Here is a 9,563-nt window from a genome sequence, read left to right on the forward strand (position 1 = left end):
CCTGTCCTTGCCTTTAATTGGCGGGGACGGGAGCGGGGATGGGGGAAATATCCCCGTGGGGACGGGGATGGGAACGAGAATGGGAAGTCCCCCTACTCCGTCCCGTCCCCGTTGCCAACCCTACTCGCCATATTGACCAAAATGTGTAGTTTCTTAGGTCTTTTTTTTTCCAACCCTTATATCAATCAAATTCACTACTAAATAAAATCTGCTTACTTTATTCAAAGATTAGTTTGACTTAGATATAGATAAGGGCGGACAATTGGACAATTGAGCAAAATAAAATAACTACAAGAGTGACACTTCAAATAAAATTAGACAAAAATTCACGAACAAAAAAGAGAGAGAAAAAAAAAATGCTTGAAAGATGCGATTAGACGATCGAAAGATTGACTGATGCACCAAATTAGACCATTCATGATGCAATTAAAAGATGCGAGGCTTATTTTGGCTTTGATATCTCTCATAAAGATCAATCATATATAGATTGAGTTGGATTGGGTTGAGGGTGTTTTTAGATCAATCCGAAAATTTGGGTTGATTGAATTGACAATCCAAATAACCTAAATAAAATCTTCAATCCAACTCAACCCAACTCTTAAAATTCCGGTTGAGTTGAGTTGGGTTGTCAGATTATATTTTTTAAAAAAATAAAAATATATAAATTTATATACAACGTATGACTAATAACTAAAATCTCATAAAATTTAAATGATAAATACCAAATATTTATGATATTTATTATAAACTTTCAACAAAGACAAATATCGTAACAATTCTTTTTTTAAAATATTAGAAATTAACAAATTAATTAATACAAAGTAATCAAACTTTAAACAAAGAGAAATATATATTATTAATATATATATAATTCGGGTTGGATTGGGTCAACCCAATTTTTTTTTAACCAACCCACAACCCAACAAAAATAGAGAAAGTTTAACCCAACCCAACTCAAGAACAAAATTAACCCAATTCAACCCTTATATTTTGGATTGGATAGTTCGGATTGTTCGAGTTGTCGTGTTAAACACTCTTAACCCATATCTCACGAGAATCTCTTTAGAAAGAGCATTTAAAATCCAAGCTGTAACCACACTATTGCAAATAATCAAAGAATTACGCAAAATCATCAATCTATTCAACAAGTGTACCATCAACCAAACCTAGCATATTCTTCATATTGTGAATTCGAGAATCATTGCTCAATTCCAAAAAGCTTACCATAAACTTCTATTTGACGGAGAAGATTTGAAAAACCCTCAATACAAATGAGAAAAAGATAAAGGAAAAAGAGGATATCCTTGTTTGACTTTAGATAATTAAATTTTTTTTTTTTCACTTTCAATTAAACATAATTTGAAAAGGGACCCATGATGGAACACAATTGCACACGTCAAATTATAATACATAAAAAATGGTCTAACACCAAAATATTATCTCATGGAATAATGGTCTAACACCAAAGTATTGTCTCATGGAAGTTGGGTAATTAATTCTTAGTTATTGTGAAAATCTGGCTAATTTTATCTAGGACTGCGAACATGATGTTGATGAACTTAATTCTAAAGCGAGAAAAGCAAATAAATCAAGTGACTAGGGAAAATTCAGTCAAATAAACATTTTATGCTACGACTTTGTTTAATGATGACTTCATCAATTATTTTTTAGACCAATCCAACATTAATTTCATAGGTCTAAAAGTCTAAAAATCTAGGTATCCTCCCTCAAGTACAATCATTTCTCACACCGACTTGTTAATCCAAATATTTATGCAATGAGCTAGCCTATGCCACTTAAATGCATTCAAAAAGTACGTTTTTAGGTTTAGAAAATTGTTAATTTGTGTTTGTCGATACACTTTTATGTTTAATTTGTAGAAATCGAGCATTTAGATCGGTATGGGCTATCTTTATATTAAAATGATGAAAACACGTTTATAATAGGTCAAAGCTTGACCTAAGGCAAGAGATGGGGTCAAAGTTGATGAAAAGTGGAGAACTAGAGCAAAAAAAAAAAGGCATGAAAACTGCGTAGGTGCTTTTCCTCTTCTTTAAAATCTGCAGTTTGTAATAACTTTTGATCCGGGTGGCCGTTAGGCTAATGACCATTTTTTTCCCGTTCTCTATCCATTTAAAGCATTACATTTTAGATTTTATTTCATCTACTTTCGATAATCAAGTCAAATAGTTTAGGTTTTTATCTTTTACTTATCATTTTAGGAATCTAAATCCTATATAGTTTTGGAAAATATTTCCCTATATAAAGGAGGCTTTGCAACAGTTCTCCACATCGAATTTTTGAAGCTAAGAAAGGGAGTTTTGGCTAGAATATAGAGGTTCCTTGATAGCCGATTGGAGAGTATTGGAGGGTCAATTATATCATGGAGACGGACCAGAACGCTAGATAATTTTTTCTTTTCCTTTTTTTTATCCTGGATTCTTTTCTATATTTTTGTATTCTTGCTATGGTTCTATCTATAGAAGTCATATTCGTCTGTATTTCTTATAGTTTTAGGGTTAGATGGATTTTATGGATTTTTATTACGCATTTTATTTCTTGAATGATAATTTGCACCAATACTTTCTAGTATGATTGATCTTAATACTTTTGAATGTTCGGCCAATATTTCAATGAGTTCATGATTTAAATCTTGGTTTAAAATGTAGGTTTTAGATTAGATCATGCATGCTAGACTATTGTTTGAAAACACTAGATTAGTTGGATAACCATAGAGATTATTGATGAAGATTCTTCTTTGCTTAACTATCTAGTTTCAAGATATTATAATTAGCAATTAAATGAAAGAAAAGATTGATTTTGAGAGGAAAAATCTGGATAAAAGACTTCTAGATCTAAGTGTTATGTAAATTGATTCAAGAGTCAAAACAATTGTGTTTAATGATGCCATTGATGAAATCTATTCACTAAAACGTCTCTTTGTTGATAATCTTCATATTCGATCATTTTTATTGCTTTTTTAATTTAGTTTAATTAATTTGCATTACGAGTGGGTCCCTATATAAAATTTTAAAACGATCCCTGAATAGCTAAAAAATTGTGAATCAAATTCCACAAGGATAATATTCGATCTCTTGACTGTTTTAACCATAATATAATTTGACATGTGCACTTGCGCATCATCAACCACATTACGACTTTTGTGCATTCTTGAACAATAGTCTAACAATTTTGATCTAGCCCAAAGCCCTTTTTCCCGAGAAAGGAATTAGACATACAATAGTCAAGCAGTAATCAAACGCTTAACAACATTATGCATCAACAATAAGATACCCAAAATAATTGAAAAATTAGCCAAACATGTTCTCAAAACTTGAAACTACAATTAAAATTGCAAAAATTTAGTGAAATCAAAGACAGGGAAAGGAGGGAATAATTATCCAAACGATCTAACTTCGTCTCCAAAGTATGACCACGGTCCTCTACCATTGTATGGGTGGAAACGATTCAGTTTGATTGACCATTAGGGATGGAAACGATTCAGTTTGATTGACCATTATGGATGGAAACGGTTTGGTTTGGTTCGATGTATCACGATTACTTTCATACATTAAATACAAATATTGGTTCAAACTGAATCGAACCGACGGTTCGGTTCGGTTTCAAATTTGGTTTTGGCATTTTTTAAAAAATCATGTTATATTTTTTTAGTTAAAAATGGTTCGGTTCTGTGGTTTTAAATTTGGTTTTATTTTTTAAATTAAAAACGGTTCGGTTTTAAATTCGGTTTTACTTTTTTTTAAATATATAAATAAATAAATATATATATTAGTTAAAAATAGTTCGGTTCGGTTTCAAATTCAATTTTCGAAAGTGAAACCGAACCGAATCGAATTAATTCGGTTTCAAAATTCTTCAAACTGGATCGAACTGCATTTTTCGGTTTTACTGAGTTTTTGGTTTGGTTCGATTCGATTTTTAAAAACGGTTAGATTTTTACGATTTAAATGACCATCCCTACATCATAGCCTTCAACCACGAACTCAAGTTTCAGAATCTCCTCTCTGTAACTCAAAATCCTCTCCAGTTCCATCCTCTTAATAACTTAGACGAAACGAACAATTAATAGCCTTTCTATTGATAGTGTCATAAATGCAATGAGTAGTGTTGGCCTTAACTCCCCGCAGCGTCTTTTCATTCTTTGGGGGATTTGCAGCGTCAAACAACAGTTTCTTGATGACATTTTAGCCTCAAAATCTTCATCTTTTCATGTCTTAGACCCGAAATTGAGTCTTTTGGCCCTCGTTTTTTCATCATAACTTCAAAACTTCTAATATTTGCCCCAATGCTTGGTTCCCCCAAAAATAATAAAGAAAAGCAGCAAATAAGCATTTATCGTAAAAAAAAATTAAAACTAGCCAAGTGTAAATGGTAGAATAGTACTTTTACGGTTCTATCAACAGATTCCAAGCACACGCAAATTTAATCAATCTAAGCATTACTATAGCCCATTCGATGCATTATCCACTGCAACAAAACTCTAATTCAATCGACCATAGACCTTATTCATATCCATTTTTAGAGATACAAATCCCTTTATATTAGTAAGACACTAATAAGCAACGATCACATTATCAACTATTTATTGGATAGGGACAAAAGCCTTTTGATTCTTAGATATAACACGATCAAGTATAAGTTTGAAGGACTCAAATTTATTATTTATAATTTTTTTTAATAATTTAGATGTAGTTTTATTGTTTCCAATTTTATCCTTTCTAAAACATGTTAAATAAGAGTATTTTTGTCATTTTTCTAAAATTCACGTTGGGGCATACATTAGGATTTTGAGAGGCTATTTATAAGTCTTTGCCATCAACTTGTACAAGACAATTTTTAGATAATGAATTTTGGGAATGAAGTTTTTCCTCTAGGGCAGGGTTGGCAAAAAAAAACCATCGGGACCCACCTTGTTCGGATCGGGATTTCCCGGTTTGATCGGGGATGGAGTCAAACCGAGAAATTTATTCGGAGCCCCATCCGGGGATGGGGCGGGGACGGGGACAGTATCCCTGCTCCGACCCCAATTAATCCCGACCCCGAATTTATATATATATTTTTATAAATAAGAAATTTTATAAATTTATTATAAATATATATAAAAAGATCCAAAATGAAAAAATTCAAAAATCCAAAAACCCAAAATTAAAAAAAAAAAAAAGTCCAAAAATATTTTCCTCTCCTCCTTACTTTTTCCAAAATATTAAATCCCTTTTGGCTTTTACTGCTACTCAACCCCAAAATCCCTAAATCGTAAATCCCTCCAGCACCAGCAGCCTCTGCTCCGTCCTCTCCACTGCTCCAGCGTCCAGCCGAGCCTTCTTCTACTGCTCCGTCCAGCTTACTGCTCCCGTCGTGAAGAGTGAAGACCCAGCCTACTGCTCCAGCTCCAGCGTCCAGCCGAGCCTACTGCTCCATTTCACTTATGTGTTGTTTTTTATATATTTTGTGTCCAGCCGAAACACTTCTGTGTTTTCTCAATTCAGCCTCAGCCATTTCAGGTAAACATTCAAAGCCGTCCGTTTTTTTTTTTTTTTTTTTTTTTTTAATTATATTTTGACTGTTGTACTTCTATGTTGTTTCCTTTTAAAGAAAACAGATTTGTGCTATTTCGAGAGGCGAGATCTATCTGTTCAACTCTTTAAAGTTCAAGCCGGTGCCGGTAAAAATTTCCTTTAGTTCTCTTGTTTGGCCATTTGATATTTTTGAAAAGTATACTTGAAATTAGTAAATAATATGTTTGAGAAATATATTTGTGTATGTTTGATATTTGAATGTTTTGAATTTTAGGTTTGAATATATTTGAAAAATATGTTCGTGTATATTTGATATTTGAATGTTTTGAATTTTAGGCTTAATATGATTGGAAAATATGTTTGTGTATGTTTGAAATTTGAATGCTTTCAATTTAGTTGAACTGTTGAATGCTTTGAATATGTTTGAATGCTTTGAAAATGAAGTCCAAGTCTGAATTCATCACCTTCTACAAATAAAGATTTTTCAAATCCAATTCCAAGTCCAATCCCAAATTCAACCCCAAATTTAACTCCATGCTCATCGAATGATGATAATTTGAATGTTGATAATTATGTTATTCTTGATGAGGATATTGAGAGATTGACATCAGTTGTTTAGAACCATTTTAAGAAACAAAAAATAGATGGAGTGGACAAGGCGATTTGTAATTACTGCAAACGAAAATTAGGGGGTGAAAGTAAAAATGGAACCAAACATTTGCATGATCATATTAAGCCCATATAAAGGACAAAAGGACATATGACAAACCCTATTGAATCCTAATAGAGAGAAGAACGATACATTGAGTTTATATAACTTCGATCAGGAAACTGCAAAAAAAAAACATTAGCTAGGATGATAATAAGACATGAATATCCTCTCTCAATAGTTGAGCACGAAGGTTTTAGGGAATTTTGAAATGTCATCCAACCATTATTTAAGATGGTGTCAAGAAACACAATAAAAAAGGAGATTTTGAAAATTTATGAGACTGAAAAGTTGAAAATCATGGCATTGTTGAATGAGATCAAAGGAAAGATCGCCCTGACAGCAGACATGTAGACTTCCAACCACCAAACAAAAGGTTATATGGCTGTCATTGATAGTTGGGTTTTGCAAAACAAAATAATCAGGTTTATATATGTACCTTCTCCACACACTTCTGATATGCTTCATGAAGATATTATAGAATGTCTGTTAGATTGGAATATTGATCGAAAATTGTCATCAGTAATTGTAGATAATTGTAGTACCAATGACTCTATGGTTAATATGCTTGTTGATAATTTGTGTGGAAACTTAATATTGGATGGGAGTTTATTTCATATGCGGTGTTGTGCTCATATTCTTAACTTTTGTGAAAGATAGGTTGGCAGTGATAGGAGATGGGGATCGAAAGAGTACGTAGTGATAGGAGATTGCACAGAGCCTACTTTTAGTACCTGTGGTAGAATTGTAAGCCCATATCGTAACGAACTTAATCCAAAGATGATAGAGGCTTTGATGTGCGCTCAAAATTGGATTGCAACTGAAGTTTTGACAGGTTAATTTGTTTATTTTATTTTACATCTTTCTATCATTTAATATATTAATAAATATTTTCTTTTATTACAAATATTTGACAATGTAAGGTATTAGCACGAGAAAAAAAATGGTTACACAACTGTTTTAGAAGATGCAGATGATTCTGATGATGAAGATGGCGTGGTGACTAAGGTATGCTCAAGGATTAATATTATTTCGTGGTCTAGTTTAGTTTTTTTTGTGACATTATTTGTTTATTACATTTTAAATGTAGGAATGAATACAACTAAGGATGGGAGATTGTGAAGTCGTTGAAGAGAGAATGACGAGTTTTATTGAATTTTAAGTTGTATACTTATTTGAATATATAAGACGTTTGTCTTTAATTGACTTCCTTATACAAATTTTATTGAATTTTAAGTTGTAAAGTTATCTAATGGATTTGTTAGCTTTTAAATTGTCAATTGATTGTCAATTAATTGTCAATTGTGTTTATTTCATAGAATAGTTTATTATTTTTTGTTCATTTGTTGTGCATTAGTCAAATTTCAAATAAAATCACTTGAATTAAAAAACGAGAAATTCGATAAACTTTTTTAATGGATTTTTTGTGGACTAATCAAATTTTAACTTAAAAACAATGGGGAATCCCCACAGTGGGGACGGAGGCGAGGATGTGGGACAATTTCCCCCATGGGGTCGGGGACGGGGGACGGGGGACGCCCCCCACCCCGCCGCGCCCCGGCCCCGTTGCCAACCCTACTTTAGGGCGATGATAAAAGTTCATCACCATCTTTTTTGTAATTCTTGATCTAGAGTTGCATGCTTGAGCTCTTGGTAAGTTGATCGACTTAGTTATAGAGTGTTCAAGATCTTGAGTCTAACTAATTCTCCTTACCTCTTTGGTTTTTTTTTTTACAAGATAACCATATTTAACTCTCCTTGAAGTTTTCTGATTGATTTTAGGGATTTCAGAATTTGAGAGGCATTTAAGGGTTCTTAAGTCACTCGCTCCTTTAATCTCTCTACTTTACTACTCTCAAGTTCTTCCTTCGTGTTCTCTTTTTTGATTATCTCTATCTTCTCATTCTCTTTCTCTAATTTTGATTAAAAATTTTCTCTCTTTACTCTCCGTGACTCTCCTTTCTTCATCCTTAAGAATATCTATTTAATTCTTCTGGTGTTTTTTGGACAATCTACTTATTCTTCTCTTGGGCGGTGAGGCTTAGCAAAACAAATTTTATTCTAATTAGATTGAATATTTAACAATCTTTCTTGTAGAATTGTATAGTTCTACAAATCTTCACGTACAACCTCTCTAAGTCTTGCATCCTACTTATTTCAACACATCTTCTTTATTGGTTCATGACTACAAATCAAAACAAGTAAAAGAAAAGTGGACATCATAATTTAACTCCCTCACATATTTCACTCGATAGATGTGGTTCACTTGAGTTTAAAATCTTTAATGGAATCCCTCACTCACAAAGATGAAAATATCTCTCACATATAGGGTGATGAGCAACGATTTCAGAATCGAGATTGGAGAAGCAAACTAGAAATAAATCCAGCAAGAATGATTGTAAAGTGTCAAACTCAAACAAAGAACCATGAATCAATAAAATTCAACAAAAATGAAAATGAAAACTATAGTCAAACACAACCTTTGATGAATCCTAAAATTGCTCCAAATCTCCATGAATTTCTTCTTCAAGCTTTGAAGTAAACTACCATAAGAGCCCTCTCTACTATTCTCAGGCCTTAAATTGAGTGGTCGAACCTAAATTGAATGAGATTTGGGATGAATTTAGAAGGTTTTAAGAGAGTATTCAACAACAACTTTTTTTCTACTGAATTTTGGATTGCACGAACCCGAAAATAAATTAAATTCAATCATTTTATAGGTCTTAAGCATGAAAATCAAATTAAAAAAGAATTTGCTACTTAATCTCTCACTTAGATAAGTGGATTAGGTGTTATTTAAATGGAAAATGTGAGATTATCCTACTTTCCATTTAATCATTTTTTTAATACTAATTAAAACAATTTCCAAAATATATTAGATGATAAAAAATAAATTTTATATTTTGAATTAAAATTCAATAAAATTAATTACGATAAATAATCAATTAAACCATTTAATTAATTAATTTGAGATTAATTTAATATTAAATATTAAATTAATAAAATATCTAATTAAAATAATAAAATCATTTTTAAATATTCTAAACTCTCTAAAATCGTAACGTTTGATTCGATAATTAAACATTAATTATATCGAATATAATAATCCAGACCTTAAACCAAATTTGAACATTTCAAATTCTCTCAACACACTATTCTAAAGTTTCATCATTTTACGAGCTAGTAGAGGAAATTAATAGACCTACAAATCATGAGCTCCAACGATTTGAGATTAATTGGCTAAACTTTTTAAACCGAATTAATCAATGTTCGTTAACTACCGAGACACTTAATTATAGTTTTGTAGTTGCACTCTC

At 31.9% G+C, this 9,563-nt stretch overlaps 1 long non-coding RNA gene across 1 annotated transcript; it reads left to right on the forward strand.

Annotated features, from left to right (window-relative positions):
* Positions 1-5,223: 5,223 nt before the first annotated feature.
* LOC120088729 (uncharacterized) lies at positions 5,224-7,548 on the forward strand. The gene is made up of 5 exons (XR_005485012.2): positions 5,224-5,522; positions 5,614-5,683; positions 6,907-7,081; positions 7,170-7,254; positions 7,337-7,548. It is a non-coding gene; the product is annotated as an uncharacterized LOC120088729 (long non-coding RNA).
* The last annotated feature ends 2,015 nt before the right edge of the window (positions 7,549-9,563 follow it).

The sequence above is a fragment of the Benincasa hispida genome, chromosome 2, assembly GCF_027475165.1.
Source record: "Benincasa hispida cultivar pf3 chromosome 2, pf3_genome.v1.1, whole genome shotgun sequence".
NCBI lineage: Eukaryota > Viridiplantae > Streptophyta > Magnoliopsida > Cucurbitales > Cucurbitaceae > Benincasa > Benincasa hispida.